The sequence below is a fragment of the Apodemus sylvaticus genome, chromosome 23 (genome assembly GCF_947179515.1).
Source record: "Apodemus sylvaticus chromosome 23, mApoSyl1.1, whole genome shotgun sequence".
Lineage (NCBI taxonomy): Eukaryota > Metazoa > Chordata > Mammalia > Rodentia > Muridae > Apodemus > Apodemus sylvaticus.
The window spans coordinates 40278807-40293491 of record NC_067494.1 but is presented as its reverse complement, the minus strand read 5'-3'; the positions used below and the strand labels follow the sequence as shown (position 1 = coordinate 40293491).

The following is a 14685-nucleotide window of genomic DNA, read 5'->3' as shown; positions in this document are numbered from 1 at the left end:
TGCTTCCTCAGCCTTCGACTTCTCTACAGCTGCAAACTCCTAGGCCAGTGGTTCTCTACCTTCCTAATGCTGCAAGCCCTTAACAGAATTTCTCATGTTGTAGTGACCCCCCCCAAACCATAAAATTATCTTCATTGCTACTTCGTAGCTATAATTTTGCTATGGTTATGAATTGTAATGTAACTATCTTACGTGCAGATGGTCTTAGGATCAGTCAACACTTTGAAAGAGGGTCTTGACTCACAGTGATCCACTACACTGGATCATTCTTTGCTTGTCTTCCCTGTCTTGCTATTTGCACCAATTTGCAAAGGCAACAGTGATCAAACTGTCAGTCCTATCAAGACTCAGAGAAGTGTAACTGCAATAGAAGTCTATGGAATCTTTTAACACCAGATTATCTTCACAATTGTCCTCCTCAGAATTACTACTGCAGTGATGAAACACCAGGACTAAAAGCAAGCTGGGAAAAGGATTTATTTGGCTCACATTTCCACACCGTGGTCCATCACTGAAGGAAGTCAGGACAGGAACTCACACGGGGCAGAACCTGAGGCAGGAGCTGATGCAGAGGCCATGGAGGGGCTGCTTCCTGGCTTGTTCCCCACAGCTTGCTCAGTCTGCTTTCTTACAGAAGTTAGGACTACCAGCCTAGGTAGCACCCACAATGGGTTAGACCCTAATTAAGAAAATTAAGATTGTGAGCTATATGGCAGGGTTCCTCACGCTTTCCCAGATGCTCTCTGAGCAGCAGACCTCTGTGGTCACTTAGCACTGCTTGACCTGAAATTTAGCATTTGGATCTCTGTCTCCAGAAACTACTAATGTCCAAGCAGATAGATCTTAAGGAGACATTTTCTTTCCTCTTTTCTTTTCTTTTTTTCTTTTCCAGTTTTAAGACAGTTTTTCTGTGTAGTCATGGCTGTCCTAAAACTAACTGTAGACCAGGCTGGCCTCAAACTCAAGAGATTCATCTGCTTCTGCCTACCAAGTGCTGGGCTTCAAGGTGCACTATCACTGCCTAACACAGAAAGCATTTTCTCAGTTGCAGTTCCCCCTTTTCAGATGATCCTAGCTTGTATCAAACTAACCTAAAACTAGTCAACAAATGACCTTCAGAATAAAAACTAAAATTCATATTTGTTTCAAATGCTAAGAACATGAATTCATAGTGAAATAAAACAAAGAATACTTTAAATAACCAGGAAGGAAAAGAACTAAATGACCATTTAAAAATATTTTTTAAAATGATACGACATGAAAAATATAATGTCCTGTTCTTGGCACAGCTTCAATTATTATTATATTTAATCTAAGACTTCCTGCCCGGAGTTGGTGGCACACGCCTTTAATCCCAACACAAAGGCAGGCAGATCTCTGTGAGCTGGAGCTCAGCCCGGTCTACAGAGCCAGTTCAAGGACAGCCAGGGCTACACAGAGAGGCCCTGTCTCAAAAAAAACCAACCAACCAACAATGACAAGAAAAACTTCTTTTCTTCGAATGTGTTCATATTACACTGGTTCTGCTACCAATTAAAATCACTGCTACACTAACCCTCTAATGACAATCTATACCGTGGTCAACTCTCAACAACAAACAAGTCGGCAAGTACAAGGGGAAAAAAGAGAATATATAAGAAATACGTAATTCTCTTGACTACTGTTACTTAGAAAGTTAAGCGCAGCTGGGCAGTGGTGGCGCAGGCCTTTAACCCTAGCACTTGGGAGGCAGAGACAGGAGGATTTCTGAGTTTGAGGCCAGCCTGGTCTACGGAGTGAGTTCCAGGACAGCCAGGACTATACAGAGAAACCCTGTCTGAAAAAAAGAAAGAAAAAAAAAAAAGTTAAGTGCACACCCTAACCATCTAACCATTCAGCAAATGCCTCACAGTTAGCCTGTCACAAAGGAGCATGCGCTCACGTTTTCTTTCTGACTTAGAGAATAATTGAGTAGAAAAAAAAAAAAAAAAAGCAAAAAAGAAAGGAACATGACTGGTCCCAGGAGAAGAAAGATTATTGTAGATAAAAAGGAGAGAGTCCAGCTTGGACTGAGGAGAGTGTGGAGGGGAACGGGTGCAGCATCAGGGAGGCAGGCTGAGAGTAGACAAATGGTTGGATTATACAGGGAAGGTGGGCAGCTGGAGGAGCAGCAGCCCAGCCCCTGGGCTGGACAAGTTTAGGGTAGGGGATTGGGTGTGGCAGCCAGGGGCCCCACAACAGGGTGGGACTGAGGGACACAGGGAGAACCTGGCAGCCAGGTCTGCTTTAACGCTAGAGATTCAAAGGCTAAATTTCAGGTCAAGCAAGTGCAGAGTGCCCACAGAAGTCTGCTGCTCAGAGCTTCTGGGAAGAGAAAGAAGCTCACACTGCCACCCAGCTCAGTAAGGACCGACACACAAGGCCCATGCCCCAACCTAAGCTCTGCTCCCAGCAGTTCCTGCTAACACTCTAGGGAATATTCAGACTCAGTAAATCCCCAGCTAGCTCCATTACTGCAAAGAATTCCCATGGAGCTGAAGCAGTACCGACAGGAACAAGAATGGGATGGGGGTTCAAAGAGTTTGTGAAGTACAGTCCGTCTGGTCTGTCAAGTCTACATGAGCACTTGAATCGGAGCTTCCTGAAAGGTACAGATCAGAGACACAAACCTAAGTTACCACAAATGCAAGGAGAAGATGAGGATGGAGAAACGGGTCTGTTGGAAGACAGTCCAGGAATGAACCTGCATGGGGAGGATTCTAAGTGCTTGTGAGAACACTCCAAGAAAACAAAACAAGAATCCTGTGACCTCAGTTTCTCAGAACATGGAATCGTTCTTAGAACAACGTGTTTTTATGCTCCTTCCAGGTGTAGTGGATAGGAGAGAGTTTGACTCTGATCACTCATTAGTGTTCGCTATTGTTATTCAATTAAATATTTAAACTACCCTTTACATGCCTCTAGGGAAAAGCATGTCCCACTGCTTCTAGAGCAGTGACCTGGATCTAGTGGTAAACTCTACCATGCCTCGTCAGGTAAAGGTGGAAGATACACTTGGGAGTCCAGAGTGAGGAATAAACAGCACACTTGGAGAGGAAAGGTTTCCTGAGCAAAGCGACCCCCCACAGGCACTGGCTGTGCAGACGCTGGGAAGGAACAGGTCAGTGGGTGGAGTCTGGGCCCCGAGCCAAGCGCACCAGCATGGTGGGAGAAGGCAGGCAAGCTAACTTCTCTACAAAATCAATGCTGCAAACATTAGCCAACAATACTCAAGGAAGAGCTGAGAGAATCTTGATGCAACTGCGTTCTTGGGTGCACAGGCAGTGCACCAAGAGTAAAGCAAAGAAAAGACGAACCTGGGCCACGCGAGAAAACCTCACTGACTTTAGTTTTTGGCTTAGAAAAAAACTAACACTAGTGCTAAGGCTGAAGATGGGGCTGGAGAGATGGTTAGTGGTTAAGAGGTCTGGCTGCTTTTGCAGAAGACCTGGGTTCAATTCCCAGCACCCTTAAGTCAGCTAACAAATGTGTGCAACTTAGGGGACACACTACTCTGGTGTGTGTACACATAAGCACATTTGTGGTACACGCACATCACATATATGTGGGCAAACACACATTTATTTTAAAAAGCGGCCCAGATTAGGGAGAAATTTCAAGGAAAGGAAAGGAAAATCGAATTATATTGCCTAAGTTAGAAAAACCTCAATGCTATGGATTAGAATTAACATACTTAATAGAAACAATGCTTTATGTCAGACTCAATTTTATAATCATTTTAACTTTTTTCCCCACATCTAGATCTATAAGCAATAGAATGGGCTTAAAGAATGAAGGAATAAGAAAAGGCCTCCAAATAAACAGCCGATCCCGGAGAGGCTGGACCGACCACAGAGCAGCAGCAGGCAGGTGCAGCAGCTGTGCAGGTGCAGCAGCTGTGCAGGTGAGCCTTGTCCAAACTGTGAGATCAGGGGGTCTCAGACTGAGAGTGCAATGCTTTCCAGACTCTCAGATAGTCAGAGACCCCCGAATCTGAAAAACCCAGAAGTTGACAAGCCATTTCAGACTGGGCTGATCACCCTAGACATCAGCAGCCAGACCCACTGGGTAGCAGCCCGCCTTCTCAGGCCCACTGGGTAGCAGCCCGCCTTCTCAGGCCCACTGGGTAGCAGCCCGCCTTCTCAGGCCCACTGGGTAGCAGCCCGCCTTCTCAGGCCCACTGGGTAGCAGCCCGCCTTCTCAGGCCCACTGGGTAGCAGCCCGCCTTCTCAGGCCCACTGGGTAGCAGCACGCCTTCTCAGGCCCACTGGGTAGCAGCCCGCCTTCTCAGGCCCACTGGGTAGCAGCCCGCCTTCTCAGGCCCACTGGGTAGCAGCCCGCCTTCTCAGGCCCACTGGGTAGCAGCCAGCCCTCTCAGGCCCACTGGGTAGCAGCCCGCCCTCTCAGGCCCACTGGGTAGCAGCCTGCCTTCTCAGGCCCACTGGGTAGCAGCCAGCCCTCTCAGGCCCACTGGGTAGCAGCCCGCCTTCTCAGGCCCTCTGGGTAGCAGCCTGCCTTCTCAGGCCCACTGGGTAGCAGGCCGCCTTCTCAGGCCCACTGGGTAGGAGCCTGCCTTCTCAGGCCCACTGGGTAGCAGCCCGCCTTCTCAGGCCCACTGGGTAGCAGCCCGCCTTCTCAGGCCCACTGGGTAGCAGGCCGCCTTCTCAGGCCCACTGGGTAGCAGCCTGCCTTCTCAGGCCCACTGGGTAGCAGCCAGCCCTCTCAGGCCCACTGGGTAGCAGCCCGCCTTCTCAGGCCCTCTGGGTAGCAGCCCGCCTTCTCAGGCCCACTGGGTAGCAGCCCGCCTTCTCAGGCCCACTGGGTAGCAGCCTGCCTTCTCAGGCTGCCCAGCTGGATCTTCTGTGACTCCGTTCTCTAGGAAGCGAGAACATTAAAACAAACACGTGAAGGCATTACAAATAATTGCCTGGCTGCCATATAATAGTCAGTTAATGTTGGACATTGCTATTGTTACTTTACTGACATTCTACCATTTATAAAATCTGGAATAAAATAAAAGGATATTCAAAGGCTATTCACACTGATTCTGTTCTAAATGTAGGTTAAAGAATACTGCAGAAAGGAAGGACTACTCCAATTACAACTAAAATACCAGGCATGACACTTCGTACTGGATGGCCCCATGACAGGAATTACTAAAGCAGAGAAGCTGAGCAGGATGGGAAGCTGTCTGCATTACCACAGGCCCAGGCCGGCCTCCACCAGCCCAACCTCCTACAGACAGCACAACCACTTCACAAACACTCACAGCAAGGGTCAAAGATTTTAAGTGAGGTTTTCAGAACTCAGCAGTCTATGAGTAACAGAAGGAAGATTCAGCACCTCACGCCAAGACCCATACTTCTTCCAGTGAACTTCACTGCCAAGATTAACAATACTCATTTCCACTCCGCGCCCATGTGGTTGTGAAATAGCAAAGGCCATGTGATTATCTGATGAGAATAAAAATGAATCAAGACCAAATTTGACTGTTCTCAGGTCTCCAAAATATCTAGAGGAAATAACAAATGACTTACAGGGAGAAAACAGTGAAATCTCAAGAGTGGCAGTTAGCAGGGTCGTTTTTACAATCATTAAGGAATCATGTTTTGTGGTCTCTTTTGTTTATGCTATTAATTTAGTTAAAATAAGGGTTATGTCTGATTCTTAATATTTATTGATAAATCTGCTCTGTGTATACAGATGCAAGCCACTGGATTTTTTTTTTTTTAACTAAAGCACATAACAACACCCAAAAGAAATAACAAGCAGCCAAAGGGGAATTTACTTTACAATGACAAAGCCACAGACTCAGAAGTCATTCCCCAGCGCTCTGGGCCACGCAGCACACAGTAGGTATGCGTGGCGACTATTCCACAGCTCTGGTTTGTCTCTCCAAAAAAGTAACTTGGCAAAATGCAGAAAGTAATTAAAAAACCAACACTGGCAAAGATAAAACTAAGATGCCCACAAAATATGCTATTCGATATCATCCCAAAATGCAGTTGGTACATTATCACAAGGTGAAAAGTCATATAAAAGTAGAAAGTACCTAAAAATCACCTTTATCTACATGTATAATTAATACATAACAGAATTTAATAAAAACATATTAAGAGAGTTAAGATTGGAAAACACCACTACTATAGTATAGTCTAAGTTAATTTTTGTCTGCACCCTACATTGTTGTTAGACCCTAACACTCAGGGTGATGCTATGGGACCTTGGACTGAAGAGATGGCTCAACAGTTAAGAGCACTTAATTCTTTCAGGAGAGCTAGCTTCAATTCCCGCACCCCCCCCCCCCCCCCCCGCTCACCACCATCTAACTCCAGATTCAAGACATTCGATGCTCTCCTCCAACCTCTGAGAGCGCCAGGCATGCGCATGGTACACAGATGTACATGCAGGAAAAACACTAATACACATAAATTAAATTAACCCATTACTCTTAAACAGTTTAAGAGGTAGGCACCTTGGGAAGTGATTCTGCCATGAGAACTTCATCCTCATGACAGAGACTCCCACAAGTCTCCTTGTCCCTTTCACAATGTAAAGGTACTACAAGGTACAGCGCTCTCTGACACCAAATCTACTCAAGCCTTTCTCCTTCAACTCCTCAAATCCAGAAATGGGAGCAATAAATTTCTATTTTGTACAATTACTCAATCTAGAGAGTTTTGTTATAGTAATAGAAGAAACGAAGAGAGTAAAACAAGAATAAATTCAAGATGACAAGTTAACCAGTGTCCCTTCCCCATTTCCCACTAAAATGATCAAGGATAAAAGAAAACGACGTAGACAACAAAGAGCCCACGGGGCCTTCAGGACTACTAAGACAAACGTAGACGAGAAGATCATACTGACAGCGAAGTACCACGGAGCCTTGACTCAGCCAAGCATGCACACCACCCCCACCAACTACCTCATCATACAAGGGCTAGCCGTGGCACAGGCCCAGAGAAGCAGACTGTGACTCCAGCAAGCTTGCTTGTACCAGTGACAGGCAGGGGAACAAGGTGGAAGGGAAGCCCGCTGCAGCTAACTGGAGTGGTGCTCAGTGAGATGGCGGGAAGTCAACAGACAGACTCAGAACAGCAGTGAAATAAATCCCTTAGTGATCTGCAAGGCTCCCAGATGGCCACTACTAGACATGGCAGAGGACCAGAAACCCAACAGTGGGCATTCTGGAATCCTACCCTCCCACTTAGTGCAGTAACTGACTCAGAGGGAAATGGAGTCTAGCTTTAATCAGTCTACACTCATGAGAGGCGCTTTGCTTTTCCAGCTGAGTGTGTGACATGTTGACACACCAACTTGAATAAAGGCAACCACACCTTCCAAACATATGATGATGATGATGTACTTACTTGAAGGACAATTACCTGTTTTCAAACACTCCACCTGTGGAGCCTGCTAATGAATGAACGTACATAATGTGGTATGTACTCTCCAGCCCTAGCAAGGTAGGAAACTCTGGTACACGGTGCAACATAAACTCTGAAAACACTATGCTAAACTTAAAAAGCCAATCGCGAAATGTTAAACATGTATGGGCAAACACTAACATGAGGCACCTAGAATGAATCTGGAGGAGGTTAACAATATTCTGTTCCAATTTTAGAAAAATTATAGTGTTGCACTGTAGGACATCTGCACAGTACTGTGAATATGGTATCACTGAATTATATACTGGAAATGGTTAAAATAGTATATTTTATCAACATATTATTTATCATTTATCAATGTTTATTTATCAACAATATAACATATTATAAAACAGTAATTTTTTCCAAAAAAGAATTTGAAAATTACATAAAACCTGTAATCCCAGCACTCTGGAGGTTGAAGCAAGGGCATCATGAATTTGAGAGGCCTGCATAATCTATGAGGTTATTTCAAAAATTAATTAATAATAGAAATATAAAGATAAGAATAATACTTGTGTTGTATCAAGCTTTAAATTTCATAAGCACAGAACCATTTCTGGTCTTGATTGTGATTATGGAAAATGAGCATGAGGACAAAGTCCAGGAGAATGCTATACTTAAGGATTATGCTCGTGAGGGCAGGCACGCGTCCGTCCGCTGGGCATGTACAACTCAGTGGTCAGCAGCAGAACAGCGGGGAATTAGCAACTCAAGGCCACGTTCCACCCCAAGCCCACCAAAGAAAAGGTACTAGAAATGTAATGTGATTTTGCTATTTTGCAAGTGTAAACTGATAAAAATCATTGATAACACAGTACAAAACAATGAAGCTCAAGTGTCCACACAAAGCTATCCAGCGCCATTCTTACTGAGAGGGGTGAGACAGGCTGACTCCATGACAGGGTTCAAGGAAAGGAAAGTAGGCCTAAGAACGGGGCAAGCCCAAGCAAGCCCAGGCAGGTCAGTTACTAGAAAAACCCAGGCTCCAGCCCCCACGCCCCAGTAATGGCTCCGGAGCGCCTAGAGATAGAGCAAGATAAAGCTCACCTCCCCCAGGAATTCCTCCGCAACAGCTCCCAGCTCCCAAGTGCTGGTCATGGCCCTGGAATGCCTAGATACAGAATAAGATAAAGCTCACCTACCCTGGATCCCCTACTGTGCTTTAAATCCATCCTGCAAGCTCACTTGGCTCTATCTTGGTAATGGGAGACCCCAGTGTGCTGGACTCTCCAGAATGAAGCTCTTTGCGCTTGCATACAGTTTGAGTCTGGGGTATCGTTCTTTGGCTAATCATGGACATTACTATTCTACATTTGATATGAAATGCTAAAGCTTTATGTAATTAGAGTATTTGAAGACTTTGCAATGAGCTAAGAACCAGAGGGGCAAACAAGTTTTTAGAAGGAGAGACAAGAACGTGATATGGACAAAGAATCCAAAGACAGTTCTGAACAATCAACTGGAGCTCTGGCACGTACACACTTCAGGGAAAGTCTACTTTCTCATCTGCACAAAGACTGTCTGCTCCGCCCTGGACCAAGAATACAGCACAAAGAGCAGAGGGCTGGACAGAATATGCATATATTCTTATGGAGATCCCAAGTTTGGTTCTTGGCACCCATAGTAGCTAACAATGTCTACAACTCTAGTTCAGGAAATACAACCCTTCTTCTGAACTATGTAGGTTTCTGCATGCATGTGATGTACATACAGACACTCAAGGATACATAAAATTGAAATCGTTTTTGAAAAGTACTACAAAGACCAAAGATGAGCACCGTTGCAAAGATGATTTGAACAAACTAATAGCCTTAAAAACTACAAGGCAGCCGGGCAGTGGTGGCACACGCCTGTAATCCCAGCACTTGGGAGGCAGAGGCAGAGGCAGGTGGATTTCTGAGTTCGAGGCCAGCCTGGTCTACAGAGTGAATTCCAGGACAGCCAGGGCTGTACAGAGAAACCCTGTCTCGAAAAACAAAAGAGCAAAAACAAACAAACAAACAAAAAATCCTACAAGGTACTAAATGCACAGTATTATTAGTCTGTTATCACAAATCATGAAGTCAGCCCCTCACTGCTGTGGTTGTCCAGATGTTGCTTGTATTCTGATGTTGATTCTGCTGCCTCAAGAGGGGTTGCCCCCAATGAGCAGTCCATCATGTACACAGGTGGTCTCACGTGGACCTTCTCTCATTTTAACTGGTCAACAGAGGCTAGAGCCTGTGACTGGGCAGTGCAGGGGAAAGGTGGGACGGGATGCTTGAGAGAGAGAGGGAGGGAGGAGGAACAGGGAGGAGGAAGCTAGGATGGAGCAGCCCCGTGGCCAGGACAAACTGCAAGTAGCAAAGGGTCTTACAGCTGGGGAATAAGTTAGTACAGTGCTAGATCTGCCCAATCTAGGCGTATAGCGTATAATTATAACTGGATTGTGTGATGTTTATATGGGCTTATTAGGGTTGGAAATTGTTGCTAGACCTCATATTCCATTCTGTGTTTACTTAACTGGTCATGTTGAAGGCATGAAGACTCCCCAGGTCCATGGGGAAGGGAAGCATTTCTAACGAAGCAGGAAACCCTCTGGACACATCACAGATTCTCAGGCTACATAATTTTCATGTAATTTATCTTAGCTTAACAAGCAAAGCTTTAATGTAGTTTTTCTCTTCAAGAGACGCATTCCAAATATTACAATCGAAGCCACTACCAAAATTCTATCTGTTCTTTAGTCAAAATTTTTATTTTCTCACTAATAACCCTTCCTCAGACAACACTTAAGAATTTCTCACGAGGGGTTGGGGATTTAGCTCAGTGTAGAGTGCTTGCCTAGCAAATACAAGGCCCTGGGTTGTTCAGTCCTCAACTCCAGAAGAAGAAAAAAAAACACTACGGCAGCTCTCACAAAGAAACAAAGACCTCCAGGAGAGTTACTATTTACAAAGCTCACCTACAGGCCATTCACTGTGTCTATGAGCCCCACAGCCTCGGTGACAATGAACTCTTTCCCTTTTTTCTCTCAGCCTACACCCACTGGTCAAATGCTAACATTCCCCAGAGTCCTACAGATGACCTTGTCTGCTCTTTCTACCTAGGACAATCATTACCAATCATTACCCTTACACAGAAAGCTTAAATACCTACCACACTTTGATATTCTTCTACTTTTTATCAAAAACCCAACGTTTATCTAAATAATCAGTGATATTATAGGGCTGGCCAAGCCACAGAGACTTGATTTGTGATTAGAGAATTAAAACTTCCAACCCTAGCCCTAGCCTCCAGGCATGGGGAGGGGCGAGGCTAAGTTCAAACATGAAGTCAAAGAGGTTAACAGCACCCCACAGACTGGTGAACAGAGACATCAAGATTCTCCAAGAAAAGGCACCAGAGCTTAGCAGCCAAGATGCCCCACCTCATCTATGCCCACAGTGTCTCTTTGACTTGGCTGCTTCCCAGTTGTACACCTCATCACAACTGTGCTAGCAAGCAGGTTTGTTTGTTTTTAATGAGTTCAACTCATCTAACCTGGCAAGGTGGCAAGGAGTCCCAGATTTGCAGATGACAGACAGGTGGCTCGTCAAGGCATGTAGCTGACATATGCCAAGAGACAACTAAAATCTGAGGGTCTGACATAAAGTGCAAATGGAGACAGAATTGAGCTGACCTACAGGTCGCAACGAGCATCAGAAAACTGTTGAAGCGTTATGGTGGGTCACTCACACAGTGTAGATACTCAGTTCACGTGATTCAAAGGCACACTCACTGGAACTGAGGATGTAGCTCTCTGGAACAGCATTTACCCAGCATGTGAGAGACCCTAAGTTTGATCCCTGATCAGGAAGAAAAAACATCTTGTAATCTCTAAATGATACCTTTCAATTCCCTTGATCACTGCATATGGGTTCAGAATGCACACAGAATGTTCAAACTAAGTTCTGGAATACAATTGACAGAGTTCTCAAATTCACAAGGGTAGCTGTGTGCATAAACAATGTACCAAAAGATGAACAGTCATTTTCCATAAACTCAAAAGTCAGTGGATGCCAAGTGTGGTAATCCCACACCTTTAATCCCACTGCATGGGCAACAGAGGCAAAGGAATCCCTGTGAATTGGAGGCCAGCCTGGACTACATAGTTAGCAGGCTTCAGAATCCCCAAAAGCATAGAGAGACCCTGTCTCAAAGAACCAAACCAAACCAACCAAAGCAAGTCAGTGGAGTGTGTGACTAACCTATGTATTAGCGATTCTAATGAGGAAGGACAATACACCGGAGACGCCTAATGTGAATAAATATGCTCTAGGAGAACTCAAAGTCACAGAACTGTTTATTATTACAGGGAGGGATGAGTTACAGGCTCGCACACCCTATGGCAAAAGGTCAGGGTACAACTTCTGGGGCCTAGCTCTTCTCCCACCTTCTGAGACAAGGTCTCTTTTGATGTTTCAGCTGCTTCATACTCAAGGGTAGCTGGGCTCACAAGCTGAGTACTAGGACAACAGATGTGCACCATCACATCTGGTCATGCTACATGGAGCCCAGAGCTCTAACCGGGGTCAGAGGCTTCATCAGCAAGTGCTCTCACCCAGTGACACATCCTGCCAACCAAACTTAGTGGAGTTTAGAACAGGACTTAAAAGGATTGCTTCTGATAGCTAGCTCTTCCTGTGCACATAAAATATCATTTAAAATGTTTTACTGATACTTAATTTTACAAGAAATACATCTTTCATATCAAGTCACACTGATGACTAAACACTGGTGCCATTTCACTGACCTCAGACAATGCTATGAAAATGGGCTCTAAATCATTAGAAAGTTGGACAACTTTTCCTCTGAGACAGACTCAAATAAAAAAAATTTGTGCATGTGTATTTGTACTAAAACTCAAAGTCATCGCATCATATTAATAAACAAGAAATTAAGCAGATACCTGCAAGAAAATGGAACTGAAAGAAATACTTCCCAATCAATTGCACCACACAATCTGGCTAAGCATGATCCCAACACACTGCAATCATCAGAAGCACCTGGCCTCCGAGACGCGTATTCAATTAACTTTATTTTAATAAACAAAAACTTTGATTTATGGAAAGTTCTGCAGGCAGGTTCGTTTGTTCATCTCCCCCACGTCCCCACTGTGCAGTCTGTGCTGCTGGCCCTTTAGTTAGCTTTCCTCTGGCTGCAGCTCCAGCGTTACTGTCCCACTGGCTGTGCTGCCCAGGCGCCTGAGCTCAAACGGTTCTCCGGCCTCAGCGTCAAACACTGTACTTGGTACATGGTTCACTCTAGTTCGATTTTTGCATTGTTTTTAGATTGTTTATGTATGTAAGTGCTTTGGCTGCATGTACGTGTGCCACATGGTGCTGTGACTACATTCTTGGAACTGGAGTTAACAGTGGCTATAAGTTTCCCTATGGATGCTGGGAATTAAACTCAGGTCCTCTGCTGAGCCATTCCTGAGACCTTAGGCGTTTTGATACAGATTGTCATTGTGTATCCCAAACTGGCCTCAGTAACTAACCACCTAGGCTAGGCTGGAAGTCAGGCCTGTCCCGTCTCAACCTCCTCAGTGCTGGAACTCTCGGCATGTACCACCACACATGGCTTCCTGTTAATTTTTCACACAAGGGTCAGGTGTTCCCCAAGTTAAAAATCTTTACATGTGTAAACAAGCGACCCCTTCTAGTAGACCTCTCTGAGCTCATCTAAACAACACCAGTCTGTCAGTCACCACTTTCTATACCATGCATCAGCTTTCCCAGAAATGCATTAATTTGGTGCAAAAAGTAATTGCAGTTTTTGTACTGTTCAATTTGTCAACTGATACTAGCATACATGCTAAAATAAATGTGGTTGTGCTACGCATCATCTTATTGTACATATTTTGGTTTTTTGCTGACTTACTTGCTGTTTATTTTACATTTATTTCATACTATGGGAACAATATTAGACAAAAAGCAAAATCAAGTTTCTTTTGTTTTTGGAGACAAGGTCTCACTAACGGAGCTCTGGTTGTTCTGGAACTTGCTATGTAGACCACGCAAGCCTCAAACTCAAGAGATCTGCCTGTCTCTACCTTCCAAGTGCTTGGGATTAAAATATTTTGTTTTCTGTTTGATTGCATTTTTACTAATCTGGGGGTAGGCACAAACACGGAGGTTGGTTTTCCCCTTCCACCATATGGGTCCTAGGGACGAAATTCAGTTATCGGGTTTGGCAGCAAGTACCTTTATCCCACACTGAGTAATTTTGTTGTCCCTGGAACAATTTTCTTATTCAAATTCAGAGCAGTAGAAACAACTCAGAACATCAACAATTCACATGGACCATGAACTGCCAAGGGAACACATAGTGTAGCAGCATTCAAGACACTTTTTAAAGGCTGGATGTGATGGCACACTTAATCCCTAGAGTCAGGAGGTAGAGGCAGGTGGACCTCTTGAATTTAAGGCCAGTCTTAACTACTGTTCTAGGACAGCCAGAGCTGCATAAAAGAAGAAACCTTGCCTCAAAAAGACCTATCATCCAGATTAATCCTCTTAGACGTATGGAAGAGGCTGCCAGAGAACTCATCCAGCATTTGAAGCAAATTAGGTGAAAAGGCTTCAAAAGTGGGCACCTCATAAACTGACCAAATTCTGAATTGTTATCCTTGCTTATTCTACAAAACAACATAGCATTTCTCAGTCAAATTTTGTCATACAACAGAAGTAGACTGTATATAACAACTGGCACTGATCATCTGTGATGGTTTTGAGTATACTTGGCCCAGGGAGTGGCACTATTAGGAGGTGTGGCCTTGTTGGAGTAGGTGTGTCACTGCAGGCATAGGGTTTAAGTCCCTCATCCTAGCTGCCTGGAAGTCAGTCTTCTAGCAGCCTTCCAATGAAGATGTAGAACTCTGAGCTCTGCCTGCACCATGCCTGCCTGGATGCTGCCATGCTCCTGCCTTGATGATAATGGACTGAACCTCTGAACCCGTAAGCCAGCCCCAACTAAATTTCCTTTATAAGACTTGCCTTGGTCATGGTGTCTGTTCACAGCAGTAAAACCCTAAGATACCATCTAAGTAGCAGCATCAAGAAGCAGCTTTAAAGCACTTCCCAATGCCAAACCTATACCTGCCCCCTGCCCCCAAAACCATGGCTGCTGTATGGTATAGCCTGCTTTGAGTATGATCCCACTACAACTTTCTGAACCCTAGTAAAGTCATTATATCTGAGATCAGAAAATTGAT

General features: G+C 44.7%; 1 protein-coding gene across 3 annotated transcripts in view; it reads right to left on the bottom strand.

The window, feature by feature from the left end:
• The window catches only part of Tulp4 (TUB like protein 4), a 139826-nt gene that overhangs the window by 110672 nt on the left and 14469 nt on the right, over window positions 1-14685 (bottom strand). The window contains exon 1 of one of the 3 annotated variants that reach the window (XM_052169328.1): window positions 490-626. The exons of the other annotated variants lie outside the window; for them this stretch is intronic. The gene's annotated coding sequence lies outside the window, so the exon portion shown is untranslated. Of the gene's footprint in view, window positions 1-489; window positions 627-14685 lie in introns of those variants that run through there. 3 annotated transcript variants of the gene reach the window in all.